Genomic DNA, 22,169 nt, shown 5'->3' with positions numbered 1-22,169 from the left:
TGTGTAGGATAGTGTTAGTGTGTGGGGAGTGCTGGTTGGTGCGGACTCGGTGGACCTAAGGGTCTGTTTCTGCTCTTACTCAATTAAAGTGCCGAGTGGCAAGGATATGGGCTGTGCAAAGATTTATGGGGGGGGGGGGAGGGGGGAGAGGGAAGTCAGTCTACCCTACAACAGAAGGGGGAGGAGTTGTACAGGTTGATCGCCACAGGGAAGAAGAACATCCTGTGGCAAGACAATTTACAATTACATAGGGACAATTTACAATTATACCAAGTAGCCAATTAACCTACAAACCTGTACGTCTTTGGAGTGTGGGAGGAAACTGGAGATCCCGGAGAAAACCCACGCAGGTCACGGGGAGAATGTACAAACCGTACAGACAGTACCCATGGTCAGGTACAAACCAGTGTCTCTGGCGCTGTGAGGCAGCAACTCTACCGCTGCGCCACCGTGCCGTAGTTAATTTCTTCTGAGGAGCGATTAGGAAGAATAGTGTTTTGGCAACAAGGAAGGTTCAGGTAAGGCCCGCAACCAGTTGGGAACAGCCTTGTTCAGGTGAAGTGCTTTGGGAGGTAAAGTGTGAGTCTCTGGCAAGAAGGCTACATTTATGCGGTTGTTTGTATAATTTAAATATCTAAACTTTTTTTTAATCAAAAAATTTATTCAATTATTAAAAATAATATTTACAATACAATAAAACAGAACCCACCACCGTAATACAAGACAAACAAATATACTAAATGAACTACTATACAACTATGTTACAATTCTTGTCAAGGATGAATTCAACCCCCCGCAGTGCCCAACGGTCCCGGAAATCCCCCAGGGCGTTCGCGGACAGGGCGTAGTCCCTCTCTTACACCACCCGGGCGCAGATGTAACTGAGCCCTTTTCCCGCCTGGCGCTGTGACTCGCAATATTTAAAAATTGGCGTAATGGCAGGAATATTACTGCAGTGTGTTCGCTGCAAGATGTGGGAAGTCAGGGACACGGCTGGTGTCACTGGCCACTACGCCTTAATGCTGATAAGTGTGAGGTGCTACATCTTGGCAGGACAAATCTAAATAGGACGTACATGGTAAATGGTAGGGAATTGAAGAATGCAGGTGAACAGAGGAATCTGGGAATAACTGTGCACAGTTCCCTGAAAGTGGAATCTCATGTAGATAGGGTGGTAAAGAAAGCTTTTGGTGTGCTGGCCTTTATAAATCAGAGCATTGAGTATAGAAGTTGGGATGTAATGTTAAAATTGTACAAGGCATTGGTGAGGCCAATTCTGGAGGATGGGGTACAATTTTGATCGCCTAATTATAGGAAGGATGTCAACAAAATAGAGAGAGTACAGAGGAGATTTACTAGAATGTTGCCTGGGTTTCAGCAACTAAGTTACAGAGAAAGGTTGAACAAGTTAGGGCTTTATTCTTTGGAGCGCAGAAGGTTAAGGGGGGACTTGATAGAGGTCTTTAAAATGATGAGAGGGATAGACAGAGTTGACGTGGATAAGCTTTTCCCACTGAGTGTAGGGAAGATTCAAACAAGGGGACATGGCTTGAGAATTAAGGGACTGAAGTTTAGGGGTAACATGAGGGGGAACTTCCTTACTCAGAGAGTGGTAGCTGTGTGGAATGAGCTTCCAGTGAAGGTGGTGGAGGCAGGTTCGTTTTTATCATTTAAAAATAAATTGGATAGTTATATGGCCGGGAAAGGAATGGAGGGTTATGGTCTGAGCGCAGGTAGATGGGACTAGGGGAGAATACGTGTTCGGCACGGACTAGAAGGGTCGAGATGGCCTGTTTCCGTGCTGTAATTGTTATATGGTTTATATGGTTACGCCTGTGGGAACTGTGTCCAGATGCAGCTCCTCAAGGACCGTGTCGGAGAACTGGAGCAGCAGCTGGATGACCAGCGGTCCTACTGGGAAGATGAAAGCTTCCTGGACCGGACCTACAAGCCAGGTGGTCACTCCAAGAGCACAAGAGGTGCGACGGGTAGAGACGGAAAGGAAGGGGATGAAACTGGTGCAGGAGACCTCGTGAAAACAGGTACACCCCCTTGGGAGCTGTCGGGGCAGACAACGCTTCCAGAGCAGCGGACAGGTCTGTGACTCAAAACCTGCTGCTGAGGCTCGACCAGCGAGACCGATGTCAGGCAGAACCATACTGGTGGGTGACTCCATTGTCAGAGGTGCGGGCTGGAGATTTTGTGGCCAAAGGCAAGACTCGAGGAAGGTGTGTTGCCTCCCTGGTGCCAGGGCCCAGGGTGAACAGCCGGAAGTAGTTGTGCATGTAGGCACAAATGACGTGGGTAAGAAGAGGAGGAGGTTATAACTGGGTTGCTTCCAGAACCTCCGGAGGGTAGGAACATGGAGATTGGGGATCTGAATATGTGGCTGAGGAGTTGGTGCAGGGGACAGGGATGACCTGTATAAAATGGACGGGTTGCACCTTAATTGGAGGGGGACCAACATTCTGGCCGGCAGGTTTGCTAGAGTTACATGGGTTGGTTGAAACCAAACAGTGGGGGGGTGGAGTCAACAACATGGAAGTGTATGCGTGCAGTTGACGGGAAAGAGAGGTCACGTTTAAACCAACAGGGCAGGGGATGAAACCAATACAAGGAGACAGACAGACATAAACTGAGGACAGAAGCAAAAGGTAGAAGGGAGATAACAACCCCATGTACCTGCCTTCTTCCCATAACCTCTGACACCCGTACTAAATCAAGAATCCATCTATCTCTGCCTTACAAATATCCACTGACTTTGCCTCCACAGCCTTCTGTGGCAAAGAATTCCACAGATTCATCACCCTTTGACTAAAGACATTTCTCCTCATCTCCTTCTTAAAAGAATGTCCTTTGATTCTGAGGCTGTGACCTCTAGTCCGAGACTCTCCCATTAGTGGAAATATCCTCTCCACCGCCACTCTAGCCAAGCTTTTCACTGTTCTACTATCCTGCTTTACAGCACCAGAGGCCCGGGTTAGATCCTGACTACGGATGCTGTCTGTACGGAGTTTGTACGTTCTCCCCGTGTTCGCGTGGATTTTCTCCGGTTTCCTCACGTTCCAAAGACGTACAGGTTAAATGACTTCTGTAAATTGTAAGTAGACAAAAATGCTGGAGAAACTCAGCGGGTTAGGCAGCAGCTATAGCGCGAAGGAAATAGGCAACGCTTCGGGCCGAAACCCTGCTTCAGACTGATTGAAAATTGTAAATTGTCCATAGTATGTAGGAGAGTGCTCGTGCATGGGGTGATCGCTGGTCGGCGCAGACTTGGTGGTCCGAAGAGCCTGTTTCCATGCTTCACCTCCAAACTAAACTAAACTAAACTAAACATCACAAGTGCAGTAATATTTATTTAATATTTAGTCATTAGTTTGGAGTTCTTAATCAAGGAAGAAACAGTTTGCTTTGAGCTGATCTCAATCACAATCCTTGAGGCAGTGCAGCGTAGGTTCACGAGATTGATTCCTGGGATGGCGGGACTGTCATATGAGGAAAGATTGAAAAGACTAGGCTTGTATTCACTGGAGTTTAGAAGGATGAGGGGGTATCTTATAGAAACATATAAAATTATAAAAGGACTGGACAAGCTAGATGCAGGAAAAATGTTCCCAATGTTGGGTGAGTCCAGAAACAGGGGTCACAGTCTTAGAATAAATGGGAGGTCATTTAAGACTGAGGTGAGAAAAAACTTTTTCACCCAGAGAGTTGTGAATTTATGGAATTCCCTGCCACAGAGGGCAGTGGAGGCCAAGTCACTGGATGGATTGAAGAGAGAGTTAGATAGAGCTCTAGGGGCTAGTGGAGTCAAGGGATATGGGGAGAAGGCAGGCACGGGTTATTGATTGGGGAAGATCAGCCATGATCACAATGAATGGCGGTGCTGGCTCGAAGGGCCAAATGGCCTCCTCTTGCACCTATTTTCTATGTTTCTATGTTTCTATGTTTATACCATGTATACTTGTTTGCAAACTCTGCCAGTGGACACAGCTGAATGTCAAGTAACTCACAGAAAACACACAAGCCACATGTCGGATGGGCCATAATCGCAGCAATTTAGTTGAGTTTGTGTGAGAGATAACAGGCACGGTAACTGGCCCTTTGGCCCATCGAGTCCATGCCGACCATCGCTAAATGTTCACACATTAGTTCTATGTTATCCAGTTTTCTCATCCAGCCCCTCCCGATCACAGGGAGAACGTACGAACTCCGTACAGGCAGTACCCATAGTCAGGATCAAACCCGGGTCTGTAAGGCAGCAACTCTACCGCTGCGCCACTGTGCCATTTGCTGCCCTAGCTTAGACACTGGCAGCTGTTTACAGCGCAGAAACATGCCCTACGGCCCCCCAGGTCCGGGCCAACCAGTGATCTCCGCACATTAACACTGCCCTACATACACCAGGGACACTTTTTTACATTTTATACCAATCCAATTAACCTACAAATCTGTACGTCTTTGGAGTTTGGGAGGAAATTGAAGATCCCGGAGAAAACCCACGCAGGTCACGGGGAGAACGTACAAAACTCTATACAGACAGCACCCGTAGTCAGGATCGAACCTGGGTCTCTGACGCTGTAAGGCAGTTGTTAAACACTTACACGCAGGATTTTCTTTTGACATTTCAAGTCATTGTGTCATGTAATAAGGGGGAAATCCTTTAGGACCGAGATGAGGAAAACATTTTTCACACAGAGAGTGGTGAATCTCTGGGATTCTCTGCCACAGAAGGTAGTTGAGGCCAGTTCATTGGCTATATTTAAGAGGGAGTTAGATGTGGCCCTTGTGGCTAAAGGGATCAGGGGGTATGGAGAGAAGGCAGGTACAGGATACTGAGTTGGATGATCAGCCATGATCATATTGAATGGCAGTGCAGGCTCGAAGGGCCAAATGGCCTACTCCTGCACCTATTTTCTATGTTTCTATGTTTCTATGTAATCATACTGCACAGAAACAGGCTCTTCAGACCAACTCATCCAAGATGCCTCATCTAAATGAGTCCAATTGCCCGCATTTGGCCCGTCCCTTTAAATCTTTCCAATCCATGTTGCAAATATGAAATCCCACCAACATTCTCATCATTTCTCTGTGCTCTCTCAGTGTTTTAGATATTTTAGAGAGAGGTCCAGCATGGAAACAGGTCCTTCGGTCCAGAGAGTTTGTGCCGACCAGTTCACAAGTTCTCTCCTACACACTCAGTGGGGACAGTTTTTACAGGCTGCGGGCCGGCGGCCATTGCTGCGCGGAATTTTTGGACAGTGTCAGTTTTTCGGAGCCCCGCACGATGTCGGGACCAGCCCCGCACAACTCCATACGGCTCCGGCGATCGAAGTGAAACCGGTCCCGCAAGGCCGTACGGCTCAAGCGACCACGCTAGGTCGCGCTTGCCGCATGCAGTCGCATGACAGTGGGACAGGCCCTTAAGTCAGGATCGAACCCGGGTCTCAGGCGCTGTAATGCAGCAACTCCACCGCTGCGCCATTGTGTCCAGATGCCCCATCTCAGCTTGTCCCAATTGTCTATATTCCTTCCCATATCCCTCTCAATCTTTCCCATCCAAGCTTTAAAATGATATTCTCCGTCATTTCTCCATGCTCTCCCCTCTGGAAGGACCAAAAGAAACGAGTATATTCACCAAAGGTACACAAAAATGCTGGAGAAACTCTGCGGGTGCAGCAGCATCTATGGAGTGAAGGAAATAGGCAACGTTTCGGGCCGAAACGTTGGCTATTTCCTTCACTCCATAGATACTGCTGCATCCAGTGAGTTTCTCCAGCATTTTTGTGTACCTTCGATTTTCCAGCATCTGCAGTTGCTTCCTAAACACGGTCTTTGTGTGGCAAGGGTAAATCATATTATAAAAGGACTGGCCACGCTAGATGCAGGAAAAATTGTCCCAATGTTGGGCGAGTCCAGAACCAGGGGGGGCCACAGTCTAAGAATGAAGGGGAGTTCATTTAAAACTGAGTTGAGAAAAAACTTTTTCACCCAGAGAGTTGTGAATTTGTGAAATTCTCTGCCACAGAGGGCAGTGGAGGCCAATTCACTGGATGAATTTATAAGAGAGTTAGATAGAGCACTAGGGGCTAGTGGAATCAAGGGGTATGGGGAGAAGGCGGGCACGGGTTACTGATTGTGGATGATCAACCATGATCACAATGAATGGCGGTGCTGGCACGAAGGGCCAAATGGCCTCCTCCTGCACCTATTCTCTATGTCTCTATGTTTCTATGATAAGTCACCAGGACTGGGGTTTTGGGTCTTTACTGCCAGAAGTCACATGCGTCTGTATATCTGGAAGTTGGCAACTCTGCAGCTCTGTTGCAAAGTGCTTGCTTTAATTAGCAGCTTTTTTAACCATTAAAATATACGGGCACTTATTTCTGAAAAAAACATGAACACTTTTAAAAAGAAAGGGAATCGACACCTGGCCTGCATAAAATCAGGTGTCATCCCAAGGGGTTTAATTATCTCTGTGTGTTGTTTTCAACACAGTGGTTAACCTGTTTGTGTTAATGTCCTGTGTGCATTCTTGCATTACAGCGTTGACTACTTTTCAGAAGTTATTCGCTGGTTCGAAAACGCTTTTGGACACCTCAAGCATGTGGAAGGATCTGTAGGATTGCAGCTATTTTCTTTCTCCTGGTGCTACATGGTGGCTATTAACATTCATTAAAAATAAATGGAGGAAGTTAACGCAAGGCTATAAATTAGTCGGCTGTCCAGCAACACGTTTCGATCAGTCCACCCAGCCTGCTGAATTCCACGTGCAAGTCACTCGGGCCAATTGAGGGGAAAAAGCATCACAGTTCCCTCTCACACCCTGGACAAATGTTTAAAATTATGAGACATAGATGTGGTGGCGCAGCGGTAGACTTGCTGCCTTACAGCGCTTACAGTGCCAGAGACCCAGGTTCTCTGGAGTTTAGAAGGATGAGAGGCAGTCTCATTGAGACATATAAGATTGATAAGGGTTTGGACACGCTAGAGGCAGGAAACATGTTCCCGATGTTGGGGGAGTCCAGAACCAGGGGCCACAGTTTAAGAATAAGGAGTAAGCCATTTAGAACAGAGACTAGGAAACACTTTTTCTCACATAGAGTGGTGAGTCTGTGGAATTCTCTGCCTGTGGATGTTTTCAAGAGAGAGCAAGATAGGGCTCTTTAAAATAGCGGAGTCAGGGAATATGGGGAGAAGGCAGGAACGGGGTACTGATTGGGGATGATCAGCCAAGATCACATTGAATGGCGGTGCTGGATCGAAGGGCCGAATGGCCTACTCCTGCACCTATTGTCTATTGTCTATTGACCACTTCCACTTTCTTCGAGATCTTCAGTTCCTCCCACACTCCAAAGACGTACCGGTTTGTAGGTTAATTAGCTTGGTATAAATGTAACAATCAGCCCTAGTGTGTGCAGGATAGTGCGGGGATCGCTGGTCAGTGCGGACTTGTTGGGCTGAATGCCCTGTTTTCGCTCTGTATCTCTAAACTAAACTAAACTAAAAAGACAGATAGATAAGGTAGAGTCAAAACCTTTTTTCCCCAGGGGGGATATGTCATAGACTTTTCACTCAGAGGGTTAAATTAATAGTTTAATTTAGTTCCGAGATACAGTATGGAATCAGGCCTTCCAACCTACTGAGTCTACCGACCAGCGGTCTCCATACATTAACACTATCATACACACTAGGGACAATTTACAATCATTACCAAAGCCAATTCATTTACAGACCCGTACGTCTTTGGAGTATGGGTGAAAACCGGAGCACCCGGAGAAAACCCATGCTGTCATGGGGGAACTGACAAACTCCGTACAGACAGCACCCGTAGTCAGGATCGAACTCAGGTATCTGATGCTGTAAGGAAGCAACTCGACCACTGCATCACTGTGCCATAGAAACATAGAAAATAGGTGCAGGAGGAGGCCATTCGGCTCTTCGAGTCAACGCCGCCATTCATTGTGATCATGGCTGATCGTCCCCTATCAATACCCTGTGCCTGCCTTCTCCCCATATCCCTTGATTCCAATAGCCCCTAGAGCTCTATCTAACTCGCTCTTCAATCCATCCAGTGACTTGGCCTCCACTGCCCTCTGAGGCAGGGAATTCCACAAATTCACAACTCTCTGGGTGAAAACGTTTTTTCTCACCTCGGTCTTAAATGGCCTCCCCTTTATTCTAAGACTGTGGCCCCTGGTTCTGGACTCGCCCAACATTGGGAACATTTTTCCTGCATCTAGCTTGTCCAGTCCTTTTATAATTTTATATGTTGTATGTGCCGCCCTAGGGTGGTTAGTATATGGAACAAGCTGCTAGAGGAGGTGGTTGTTGCAGGCACTACAGGAGCTTCTAAAAGACACTTGGATGGGTACATGGATAGGGAAGGTTTTGAGAAATATGGGCCATACATGGGCAAACGCCACTTGTTTAGATGGGACATCTGGATCAGCATGGAGGAGTTGGGCACAAGGACCTGTCTCCATACTGTGTGATGCTATGAGGACATAGCTCTAAGAGAGTGGAACAGTGTTTAAAGGATATGCGTGGGGCAATACCTTTACACAGGGAGTGGTGGGTGCCTGGAATGCTCTGCCAGGGATGGTGGTGGAGGCAGATAAGATAGTGACATTGACGTCTATTGACACCATTTATACCTCACGCTGCCTCGGCAAGGCCAGCAGCATAATCAAGGACGAGTCGCACCCTGGCCACTCCCTCTTCTCCCCTCTCCCATCAGGAAAAATGTATAGAAGTGCGAAAACACACACCTCCAGATTCAGGGGCAGTTTCTTCCCAGCTGTTATCAGGCAACTGAACCATCCCACCACACCCAGAGAGCAGTCCTGAACTACTATCTACCTCTTTGATGTCCCTCGGACTTTCCTTGCTGGCTTTACATTGCACTAAACGTTGTTCCCCGAATCTGTACACTGTAATTCTATAGATTGTAATCATGCATCGTCATTCTGCTGACTGGTTAGCACGCAACAAAAAGCTTTTCACTGTATCTCGGTACACGTGACAATAAACTAAACTGAATTTAAGAGGCTTTTAGACAGGCACGTGGATATGCAGGGAATGGAGAGATATGCGTCACGTACAGGCAGATGAAATTAATGTACCTTCACATCATGTTCTGGTGATGTACGAACTAGCTCTCACGTTAACCCAACCTGTTCAAGTTTGTTCAACCTGAATGGGAGTTGAAAGATGCTCCAAAAATGTGCATTCATTTTAGTTTAGTTTAGTTTAGATATACTGCGTGGAAACAGGCCCTTCGGCCCACCGAGTCCACGCCGACCAGTGATCCCCGTACACTAATTCTGTGCTACACACTAGGAACAATTTACAGAAGCCAATTAACTCACAATTAGTTGTGGGTCTGTGGAATTATCTGCCTCAGAGGGCGGTGGAGGCCGGTTCTCTGGATGCTTTCAAGGGAGAGTTAGATAGAGCTCTTAAAGATAGAGGAGTCAGGGGATATGGGGAGAAGGCAGGAACGGGGTACTGATTGTGGGTGATCGGCCATGATCACATTGAATGGCGGTGCTGGCTCGAAGGACCGAATAGCCTACTCCTGCACCCATTGTCTATTGTCTAACCTACAAATGTGCACGTATATGTCTTTGGAATGTGGGAGGAAACCGGAGCATCTGGAGAAAACCCACTCGGTCACAGGGAGAACGTGCAAACTCCGTGCAGGCAGCACCCGCGTAGTCAGGAGCAAATTCAGGTCTCGGGCGCTGTAAGGCAGCATCTCTACCATTGTGCCACTGTGCCTGAGGAACACAAATGAGCTTGTATATGTGGAATAATAATGTTATTTGAGAAATTCACAGCGAATCAGTTCAAAAATGGTAGTTTGAAGTTAAACTTCACTTTGCGATCTCCAGGAATCAGTGTGAATCTGATGGGCTGAATGGCCTGCTTTGGCATTGTCAATAATAGAAAATAAAATGTTTTAGTGTGAGTAGAGGAAGCTGTAAATCTGTTTAACTGCAGTGAAACTCCAAATGGTTCATGCTTGGCCTGGCTAGGTTGACTGAATTAAATTGTGTGCAATTAGTGTTCGTTATTCTTCAATAGTTCTTTTAAAAATAAATCCCCAGTGTAAAACCAATTTGAAAAAAGTCAGTCGTATTACTCTTGTTAAAACCCTATGAGGAACCTAATGTCTTGTCCATTAAATTAGAACAGAACGGCAGAGAATTCTCTGCCAGTGAGCTGCTCGATCGGTGCCTAATTTTGCGTGTAAAACAGAAAGCTTCTCTCAATGGGGTGTTTTTTGGCTAAATTATCCCCAAGGTCTTGGGAAAGTGAAGCATAGAAACATAGAAACATAGAAAATAGGGACAGGAGTAGGCCATTCGGCCCTTCGAGCCTGTACCGCCATTCAATATGATCATGGCTGATCATCCAACTCAGTATCCTGGACCCGCCTTCTCTCCATACCCCCTGATCCCTTTAGCCACAAGGGCCACATGTAACTCCCTCTTAAATATAGCCAATGAACTGGCCTCAACTACCTTCTGTGGCAGAGAGTTCCAGAGATTCACCACTCTCTGTGTGAAAAATGTTTTTCTCATCTTGGTCCTAAAAGATTTCCTCCTTATCCTTAAACTGTGACCCCTTGTTCTGGACTTCCCCAACATCGGGAACAATCTTCCTGCATCTAGCCTGTGCAACCCCTTAAGAATTTTGTAAGTTTCAATAAGATCTCCCCTCAATCTTCTAAATTCTAATAATAATAATAATAATAATAATAAATTTTATTTATGGGCGCCTTTCAAGAGTCTCAAGGACACCTTACAAAAATTTAGCAGGTAGAGGAAAAACATGTAAATACTAGCGAGTACAAGCCGAGTCTATCCAGTCTTTCTTCCTATGAAAGTCCTGACATCCCAGGAATCAGTCTGGTGAACCTTCTCTGTACTCCCTCTATGGCAAGAATATCTTTCCTCAGATTTGGAGACCAAAACTGTACGCAATACTGCAGTGCCAGAAGCTTTCCAGTGCCAGCGTCGGTCACGTTGGAGATTGCAAAGTTTACATAGAAAAGAGCTAATATGTAAGGGAAGGAACTGCAGATGCTGGTTGACCACGTTGGCTGGCCCGCGGCTGGGGTCCTGGGCTGGCGCCACAGAGGCGTCCGGAATGAACCCTCTGTGCAAACCCTTAACAAGATTGTTTAGGGTTTGGACACGCTAGAGGCAGGAAACATGTTCCCGATGTTGGGGGAGTCCAGAACCAGGGACCACAGTTTAAGAATAAGGACTAAGCCATTTAGAACGGAGACGAGGAAACACTTTTTCTCACAGGGAGTGGTGAGTCTGTGGAATTCTCTGCCTCAGAGGGCGGTGGAGGCAGGTTCTCTGGATACTTTCAAGAGAGAGCTAGATAGTGCTCTAAAAAATAGTGGAGTCAGGGGATACGGGGAGAAGGCAGGAACGGGGTACTGATTGGGGATGATCAGCCATGATCGCATTGAATGGCGGTGCTGGCTCGAAGGGCCGAATGGCCTACTCCGGCACCTATTGTCTATTGTCTATAACGCAGTGGCGATAGTGGAGAAGTCGGTGCGGCGATCGACATCGGCGCTGACCGACGGACGAGGACAGACCACGTGGAAGAATCTCATTACCCAATGGTCTCCCCTCTACCTTCCCTCTGCTGAGTGGTCTGAGATCTAAGAGCAGTACAGCACAGGGACAGGCCCATCGGCCCACAATGTTTGTGCCATTCATGATGCCTAGCTGAACTGATCATATTTGCTTGTACATGATCCAAATCACCCTATACTCTGCATTCCACATGAGGCCCAGCGCAGATTGGAGGAACAGCACCTCATATTTTGCTTGGGCAGCTTACACCCCAGTGGTATCAACATTGTCTTCTCAAACTTCAATTGACCCTTGCTTCTCCTCCCTCTCCATCCCCTTCCCCTTCTCAGTTCTCCAACCAATCTTACTGTCCCCCTAAATCAATTTTATTAAATTTGGATTAAAATTGGTATTAAAGTTAAAGTCCTTCTGCAGTTGTACAGAGCCCTCGTGAGACCACACCTGGAGTATTGTGTGCAGTTTTGGTCCCCTAATTTGAGGAAGGACATTCTTGCTATTGAGGGAGTGCAGCGTAGGCTTACAAGGTTAATTCCTGGGATGGCAGGACTGTCATATGCTGAGAGAATGGAGCAGCTGTGCTTGTATAATCTGGAGTTTAGAAGGATGAGAGGGTATCTTATTGAAACATATAAGATTGTTAAGGGTTTGGACAGGCTGGAGGCAGGAAACATGTTCCCGATGTTGGGGGAGTCCAGAACCAGGGCCCACAGTTTAAGAATAAGGGGTAAGCCCTTTAGAACAGAGATGAGGAAACACTTTTTCTCACAGAGAGTGGTGAATCTGTGGAATTCTCTGCCTCAGAGGGTGGTGGAGGCTGGTTCTCTGGATACTTTCAAGTGAGAGCTGGATAGGGCTCTTGAAGATACGGAGTCAGGGGATATGGGGAGAAGGTAGGAACGGGGTACTGATTGGGGATGATCAGCCATGATCACATTGAATGGTGGTGCTGGCTCGAAGGGCTGAATGGCCTACTCCTGCACCTATTGTCTATTGTCCATTGTCTATTTTCTATAAAGGGACGATACTAGCATGGATAGCCGGTTGGCTGGATGGCAGAAGGCAAAGAGTGGCAATAAAAGTTGCTTTTTCAGGTTGGCTGCCAGTGACTAGTGGAGTTCCACAACGTCGGTGCTGGGGCCACTTCTCTTCGCATTTGAAAATGAATGACATGGATAAGGGGATTGAAGGCCTTGTGGCCAAGTTTGTAGAAGACGCTAAGATAGTTGGAGGGGCAGGCAGTGCAGAGGAAGCAAGGACTCTGCAAAATGACTTGGACAGGTTAGGAGAGTGGGCAGAGAAGTAGCTGATGAAATTCAGTACTGCAAAGCGTGGAGTCATGCATGTTGGTAAGAAAAAGAGCGTAGATTATTTTCTAAATGGAGACAGAATACAGAAATCAGAGGTGCAAAGGGACTTGGGAGTGCTGGTGCAGGATTCTCAAAAAGTTAATTTACAAGTCGAATCGGTATTAAGGAAGGGAAATTCAATGCTAGCATTCAGGTCAAGAGGACTGGAATTCTGGACAGAGATGTAAAGCTGAGGCTCTATAAGGCGCTGGTCAGGCCGCATGTGGAAGACTGTGATCAAATTTCGGCCCCATATCTGAGGAAGGATGGAAACATAGAAACATAGAAAAATAATTGCAGGAGGAGGCCATTCGGCCCTTCGAGCCAGCAGCACCATTCAATATGATAATGGCTGATCATCTAAAATCAGTACACCGTTGCTGGCTCTGGAGAGAGGTCAGAGAGCTTTACAAGAATTATTGCAGGAATGAGCGGCATAGCAAATGATGAGTGTTTGACAGCACTGGGCCTCCACTCATTGGAGTTTAGAAGGTTGAGGGGGGACTTCATTGAAACTTACAGAATAGTGAAAGGCATAGATAGAGTGGATGTGGAAAGGATGTTTCCACTGGCGGGAGAATCTAAGACCAGAGGCCATAGCCTCAGAATTAAAAGGTCACTATTTTGGAAAGGAGGTGAGGAGGAACTTCTTTAGTCAGAGGGTAGTTAATCTGTGGAATTCATTGCCACGGGGGGCAGTGGTGGCCAAGTCAGTGGATATTTTCAAGGCAGAGATAGACAAACTCTTGATTAGAACGGGTGTCAAGGGTGATGGGGGGAAGGCAGGAAAATGGGATTAGGAGGCAGAGATCAGCCATGATTGAATGGCGGAGTGGAACCGATGGGCCGAGTGGCCTAATTCTGCCCCTATAACTTGTCAACTTGTGAAATGCCGCATTCAGGGTTCCGCTGGTGGCTACAGAAGGTAGTTGAGGCCAGTTCATTGGCTATATTTAAGAGGGAGTTAGATGTGGCCCTTGTGGCTAAAGGGATCAGGGGGTATGGACAGTCAAGTCAAGTCACATTTATTTATATAGCACATTTAAAAAACAACTCTTGTTGGCCAAAGTGCTTTACATTTGTTATAAGAATAGTATAAACAAACAAACTACATACATATATACATATAACCCTCGCTCAGTGGACGTCAGGAAAGGCTTGGGAGTATAGATAAGATTTTAGTCTTGACTTAAAGGAGTAGATGGAGGGGGCAGTTCTGATGGGAAGGGGGGGCAGGGATGGGATACTGAGTTGGATGATCAGCCATGATCATATTGAATGGCAGTGCAGGCTCGAAGGGCCGAATGGCCTACTCCTGTACCTATTTTCTATGTTTCTATGTTTCCCGCCCACCACCAGGCACTATTTGGGCGCTGATGGTGAAGCTTGTTCAGCGAGTTTTTAAAATTCTGCATCTGTGCCTGTAATCCCAGACTCGGTGGCATTCCCGCTGAGGAATGTCAACAACTCTGCACAGACTTTGTGCGCTTTTCCCATTGATATTCAGAATCCACACCACCATCTCCCCAAAGGGAGTTCTAGGGGCATTGCCACATGTTGATTACCCTTTGGTTTCAATAAGACTATGAGCGATAACTGCAGATGATCCCATGGCATTGTCATGCAAATTGAACATTAAAGTACTGTAAGTGCTTTAATGCTTCCAATTAAAACAGCAGATGGAAATTTGAAATGAATCCACACTTTAATGCTGAACTGAGTAACTTCAAGACTAGGTACACAAAAATGCTAGAGAAACTCAGCGGGTGCAGCAGCATCTATGGAGCGAAGGAAATAGGCAACATTTCGCTCCATAGATGCTGCTGCACCCGCTGAGTTTCTCCAGCATTTTATGTCTACCTCCGATTTTCCAGCATCTGCAGTTTCTTCTTAAACTCTTATTAACTTAATAACAAGTCTTTAGAGTAGACATAGACATAGAAAATAGGTGCAGGCGGTGGCCATTCGGCCCTTCGAGCCAGCACCACCATTCATGATCATGGCTGATCGTCCCCAATCAGTACCCCGTTCCTGCCTTCTCCCCATATACCGTGATTCCACTAGCCCCTAATGGGTTTAGCATGGTGGAGCAGTGGTGGAGTTACTGCCTCACAGCGCCACAGACCCAGATTCGATCCTGACTACGGTTGCTGTCTGTGTGGAGTTTGCACGTTCTCCCTGTGACCGCGTGGGTTTTTCTCCGGGCGCTCCGGTTTCCTCCCACACTCTATTTCCCTGCCACTGAGGGCAGTGGAGGCCAAATCACTGGATGGGTTTAAGAGAGAGTTATGGGCCTGTCCCACTCTACGAGTTCACCCAAGAGCTCTCCCGAGTTTAAATAAAAATCAAACTCGCTGTAACATGTAGAATGTACGTGGCAGGTACATCGGAGCTCGGGGACGTCTCTTAGCAGCTCGTAATGCTAACGGCAGGTACTCGGGAAACCCGGTAAGCTCGGGAAGACTCGTCCACGAGAGCCCCGAGTACCTACGAGCGGCCATTACCGTAATTCTCCGAGTTCGAATCAGGGCAAACTCAGGAGAACTCTTGAATTAGCTTGTACAGTGGGACAGGGCTATTAGATAGAGCTCTAGGGGCTAGTGGAATCAAGGGATATGGGGAGAAGGCAGGAATGGGGTACTGATTGGGGATGATCAGCCATGATCACAATGAATGATGGTGCTGGGTCGAAGGGCCGAATGGCCTCCTCCTGCACCTATTTTCTCTGTCTATGTCTACTCCAAAGACTTGATTACTAAGGGCATCAAAGGTCACGGGGATAAAGCTAGTGGACATGGGTAGATGATGTTTTGGGTCAGGATCCTTCTTCAGATTGTGTAGGAAGGAACTGCAGGTGCTGGTTTATACTGAAGATAGACACAAAGTGCTGGAGTAACTCAGTAGGTCAGGCAGCATCTCTGGAGAAAAAGAATAGGTGAGGTTTCAGGTCGATTCTCCAGGTTTGGTCAGCACATATGGTGGGCTGAAGGGGGCCCATTGCTATTCTCTATGCTTCTAAAATGAAGTTTAAAAAAAATGCTGGAAACACACAGAGATGGTCAGTCAGCACCTGCACAGAGAGAGTGAGAGAGGAGCAGAGTTGACATTTCAAGCTCATCCAAGCCAGTTTCTACCGAATTAGCCTCAGCAGCTACACCAACAAGAAACATAAGTGAAGGCCTCTTGAGTCAAAGTCACAGAGTCATAGAGTGATACAGTGTGGAAACAGGCCCTTCAGACCAACTTGCCCACACCGGCCAACATGTCCCAGCTACACCAGTCCCACCTGCCTACACCTGGTCCATATCCCTCCAAACTTGTCCTATCCATGGTACGCAAAAATGCTGGAGAAACTCAGCGGGTGCAGCAACATCTATGGAGCGTAGGAAATAGGCAACGTTTCGGTCCTATCCATGTACCTGTCTAACTGTTTCTTAAATGTTGGGATAGTCCCAATCTCAACTACTTCCTCTGGCAGCTTGTTCCATGCACCCACCACCTTTGTGTGAAAAAGTCACCCCTCAGATTCCTATTAAATCTTTTGCCCTTCTCCTTGAACCTATGTCCTCTGGTCCTCAATTCCCCTTCTCTGGGCAAGAGATTTTGTGCATCGATCCGATCTATTCCTCTCTATTCCTCCCTTGAGAAAGGACATCAAAGGCCGGTTACTTAATAAGCGAGACAGTTATTTCATTCACTGCAGCATTGGAAGCGGAGGTGGGAGGGGGTGGGGGAAATCGTATAGCTGGAAGCAATAAGAGGGTGCGGAGGCAAGGTGGAATCTGCTCTCTGAGGAAGTGGCGGCGGAGGGAAGAAGGTTGATGAGGGTGAAGGGGGAGGAAATTGGAACATGACAGATTGAAACATTTGATAGCAAAAGAGCCCCAGCCGCAATTTCTCTCGCAACAGATACTCTGCATGTGTTTTCTCTTCGGAGATGGCGTGGGGCCAGCGAAAAGTATCTCAAGATGCTGCGACCTTTAAACCATCACTCAATCGGCAGCTGTCAAGGAGCCTGCTTCACAGAGCTGAGCAACTTGTTAGCGCAAGGCTCGACTGAATTACCATGTTAGCCTGGGGTAGGGTCAGCACCTGTGTATTGGTCAATGTCTGCACTACTGTGAAAACACAAAATACTTGTGTTATAACCACATAAGGTTAAGCACTAAACCAAGCTCAATGCCAAATTCGTATCTAAAGTAAAGATAGACACAAAGTGATGGAGTAACTCAGCGTATCTGGAGAAAGGAAATAGGTGACGTTTCGGGTCGAGACCCTTCATCAAACCCACAAAGTGCTGGAGTAACTCAGCGAGTCAGGCAGCATCTCTGGAGAAAAGGAATAGGTGATATTTCAGGTCGGGACCCTTCATCAGATCTTCATCAGACCTGATGAAGGTCTCGACCCAAAACGTCACCTGTTCCTTTTCTCCAGAGATGCTGCCTGACTCGCTGAATTACTCCAGCACTTTGTGTCTATCCGGTGTAATCCAGCATCTGCACTTCCTTCCTACACATACAGTGCATTCAGAAAGTATTCAGACCCCTTCACTTTGTCCACATTTTGTTACGTTACAGCCTTATTTTAAAATAGATTAAATTCTTTTTTTTTAAATCATCAATCTACACACAATACCCCAGAATGAAGAAGAAGCAAAAACAGGTGTTTAGACATTTTTGCAAATTAAAAATAAATAACTGAAATATCACATTTACATTCAGACCTTTTGCAATGACACTCAAAATTTAGTTTAGGTTCATCCTGTTTCCATTGATTATCCTTGAGATGTTTCTACAACTTGATTGGAGACCACCAGTGGTAAATTAAATTGATTGGACATGATTTGGAAAGGCACACAGCTGTCTATATAAGGCCCCACAGTTGACAGTGCATGTCAGAGCAAAAACCAAGCCATGAAGAAGAAGGAATTGTCCATTGACCTCTGAGACAGGATTGTGTCGAGACACAGATCTGGGGAAGTGTATAAAACAATTTTTGCAGCATTGCAGGTCCTTAAGAGCACAGTGGCCTCCGTCATTCTTAAATGGAAGAACTTTAGAACCACCAGGACTCTTCATAGAGCTGGCCGCCCGGCCAAACTGAGTAATCGGGGGAGAAGGGTCTTGGTCAGGGAGGTGACTAAGAACCCGATGGTCACTCTGACAGAGAAGCAGAGTTCCTTTGAGGAGATGGGAGAACCTTCCAGAAATATCACCAACTATATCTGCAGCACTCCACCAATCAGGCCTTTATGGTAGAGTGGCCAGACGGAAGCCACTCCTCAGTAAAAGGCACATGTCAGCCCACTTGGAGTTTGCCAAAAGGCACGAGAAACAAGATTCTCTGGACTGATGATGAAACCAAGATTGAACTCTTTGGCCTGAATGCTAAGCATCACGTCTGGAGGAAACCAGGCACTGCTCATCATCTGGCCAATACCATACCTACAGTGAAGCATGGTGGTGGCAGCATCATGCTGTGGGGATGTTTTTCAGCAGCAGGAACTGGGAGGCTAGTCAGGATCGAGGGAAAGATGAACGGAGCAATGTACAGAGAAATCCTTGATGAAAATCTGCTCCAAAGCGTTCTGGACCTCAGACTGGGGCAGAGGTTCACCTTCCAACAGGACAACGACCCTAAGCACACAGCCAAGACAACGCAGGAGTGGCTTTGTGACAAGTCTGTGAATGTCCTTGAGTGGCCCAACCGGAGCCCGGACTTGAACCCGATCGAACATCTCTGGTGGGACCTGAATATAGCTCTGCATCGACGTTCCCCATCCATCCCGACAGAGCTTGAGAAGGTCTGCAGAGAAGAATGGGAGACATTACCCAAATACAGGTGTGCCAAGCTTGTAGCGTCATACCCAAGAAGACTTGAGGCTGTAATCGCTGCCAAAGGTGCCTCAAGAAAGTACTGAGTAAAGGGTCTGAACACTTGTATGTAAATGTGATATTTCAGTTATTTCTTTTTAATTACTTTGCAAAAAATTCTAAACACCTGTTTTCACATTTTTTTTATGGGGTATTGTGTATAGATTTATGATTAAAAAAGATGAATTTAATCAATTTTAGAATAAGGCTGTAACGTAACAAAATGTGGAAAAAGTGAAGGGGTCTGAATACTTTCTGAATGCACTGCAGTATCTAAACTACCTTACACACTAATGCTATCGGACGATAACAAACTTCATATTCAGTAAGAAGTCATCTACATGTTGACAAACACACAAGCTAAATGTTTCACCAGGAAACCCAATCCCAATGCCGCATAAGCATCTGAAATGTAGAAACATAGAAAATAGGTGCAGGAGGAGGCCATTCGGCCCTTCGAGCCAGCACATGATCACATTGTGATCATGGCTGATCATCCCCTATCAATAACCCGTGCCTGCCTTCTCCCCATATCCCTTGACTCCACTAGCCCCTAGAGCTCTAGCTAACTCTCTCTTAAATCCATCCAGTGACTTGGCCTCCACTGCCCTCTGTGGCAGGGAATTCCACAAATTCACAACTCTCTGGGTGAAAAGTTTTTTCTCACCTCAGTCTTAAATTACCTCCCCTTTATTCTAAGACTGTGGCCCCTGGTTCTGGACTCGCCCAACATTGGGAACATTTTTCCTGCATCTAGCTTGTCCAGTCCTTTTATAATTGTATATGTTTCTATAAGATCCTCCCTCATCCTTATAAACTCCAGTGAATACAAGCCTACTCTTTTCAATCTTTCCTCATATGACAGTCCCGCCATCCCATGGATCAATCTCGTGAACCTACGCTGCACTACCTCAATCACAAGGATGTCCTTCCTCAAATTAGAAGACCAAAACTGTACACAATGCTCCAGATGTGGTCTCACCAGAGCCCTATACAACTGCAAAATGTTTTTGCATAGTCAAACTCTAGGCGTGTAGATGCCTGTATATCATTGAGGTTATCAAGTGGACACCTCCCTTCTCTGGTGCTTCATTGAGTTAGGCTCATGACAACTCGGGAAGGCTCAACAGTTAGTTCTGGCATTCTGGAACCACAGCCCTCTATTCCTGCTCTTACCATCTATCAGTGCATTATCCGTCTATAGAGTACTGGGCCACATCGCTGCTGTACAGAATGTAGGAAAGAGGAATAAGCACGTCATCAGTGTGTGGTGACTGTAGATCAGTGTCACTCATGTTATGAGTCATGCTTTTGTAGTTACGCCCACTAGCTTTACAGTAACCTCTATTTGCCTGGTTCCCTTAGAATTAGAGAGACGAGCAAATGAGAAGTCATATTTGCTATGTAGTTAATAAAGTCTTTGGACCTTTATCTTGGTGTAAGGCTTCAGTTATTTACAACAACCGAATAACAACCTGGTGTCAGAAGTGGGATTTGAACTCATGCCTCCAATTGGAGACCAGAACTTGATTCTCTTAACTGAGTTCTTGCTCACTATACCATATCAATGAATAGTGAAAGGCTTAGATAGAGTGGATATTATATACAGTATATATACTTGACCAAGTGGGACCCGTTGGGCCCCATCCCCAAGGCAATATTCCACCATTGACCCATAGCCCCCAACTGCGCGGGCACGGCAGAGGAGTTCCTGTTACGACGTCAGAGATCCCCGTTGTGACGCGAGTCACGGCAACCCTCCCCCAACTGTGCCTCGCCATCCCTCTTCCGACCCCTATCTTCCTCCATTCCCCCTCATCCCCCAGCACTTCATTACCCCTCATCCCCCTGCCCCCTCCTCTTCACCTTCGCTCTTCTCCTCCCCTTCCCCCACTCCCTCCCTCACCTCTCCCTCCCTGTCCTTTCCCCTACCCTCAGTCACTCCCGCCCTCCCTCCATAACCCCTCCACCCTCCGTACCTCCCTCCTACCCCTCTATTCCCCACCTCCCCCACTCCTCGCCTCCCCCCATCCCATCCCCCCCCCCCCCCACTCTCCCTCCTCACCTCCCCCACTGCCCTCCTCTCCCCCCCACTCCCTAACTCCCCCACTCCCCCCCTCATCTCCCGTTGGGCCGCTCCCCGAACGCAATATTCCACCGAACTGCGCATGCGCGGATGCCTCGTTCAAAGTTGTGCCGTTGTCGGCTGAAATTAAGTTGAAGTTAATAAATAATAATAATAATAATAAATTTTATTTTCGGGAGCCTTTCAAATCTCAAGGTCACCTTACAAAGATTAAACAGAAGAGAAAAAAAACATATAGTCGGAGAAAAATAAATAATGACATCATCAATACACAAATTAAAGATAGAAATCGCTCCAAAGACACAAAATCAAAAAATCTAAAAAAACACAATGTCAAGAAATAAAGTGAATAGGGGACCCATGGAGGCGTTTGTAAAGTAGAAGGAAACTTACCCGTGGAGCCGTTGGGTCCCCGTTGTCAGGTCAGGTCAGGCAAGTAAACGCAAAAAAAAAAGGCGATTTAAAAAAAATGAAATTCGGGATCCCATTGTGACATCATGACATTATACGCTACTGATGGGCTGGGCAAGTGGAGAAGTTTTTTGTAAAAGTGTTTTTTGTAAAGTTTAAAATGTGAATAACGTAAAATATGACATCAATCCAAACGAAACATGGCACAGCACACCCCAGGGCAACGGTGCGTAAGGTGGGCCAAAAATTGTAGCGCAAGCGTGTACCATTTTGGCGTAGGTTCGTGATCACACTCACACATTAGCACGCAAGCACACACACACATACAAACAAACAAGATGAGGGTTTTAGTAATATATAGATGTATATGTTTGTATTGTGTACAATTTTGTTCTCCTAATTTGAGGAAGGATGATATTGCTATTGAAGGATTGCGGGACTGACATGTGATGAAAGGATGGGTCGACTGGGCTTGTATTCATTGGAAGTTAGAAGAATGAGAGTGGATCTTACAGAAACATATACAATTCTTAAAGGATTGGATAGGCTAGATGCAGGAAAAATGTTCCAGATGTTGGGGGAGTCCAGAACCAAGGGGTCACAGTATATGAATAAGGAGTAGGCCATTTAGGACTGAGATGAGGAACTTTTTTTTCACCCGGAGAGTTGTGAATCTGCGGAATTCTCTGCCACAGAAAGCAGTGGAGGCCAATTCACTGGATGTTTTGAAGGGAGCATTAGATTTAGTTCTTAGGGCTAAAGGAATCAAGGGATATTGGGTAAAAGCAGGGACGGGGAACTGATTTTAGATGTTCGGCCATGATCACAT

The sequence above is a fragment of the Amblyraja radiata genome, chromosome 6 (genome assembly GCF_010909765.2).
Source record: "Amblyraja radiata isolate CabotCenter1 chromosome 6, sAmbRad1.1.pri, whole genome shotgun sequence".
NCBI lineage: Eukaryota > Metazoa > Chordata > Chondrichthyes > Rajiformes > Rajidae > Amblyraja > Amblyraja radiata.
Note: the sequence above shows the minus strand (reverse complement) of the source record.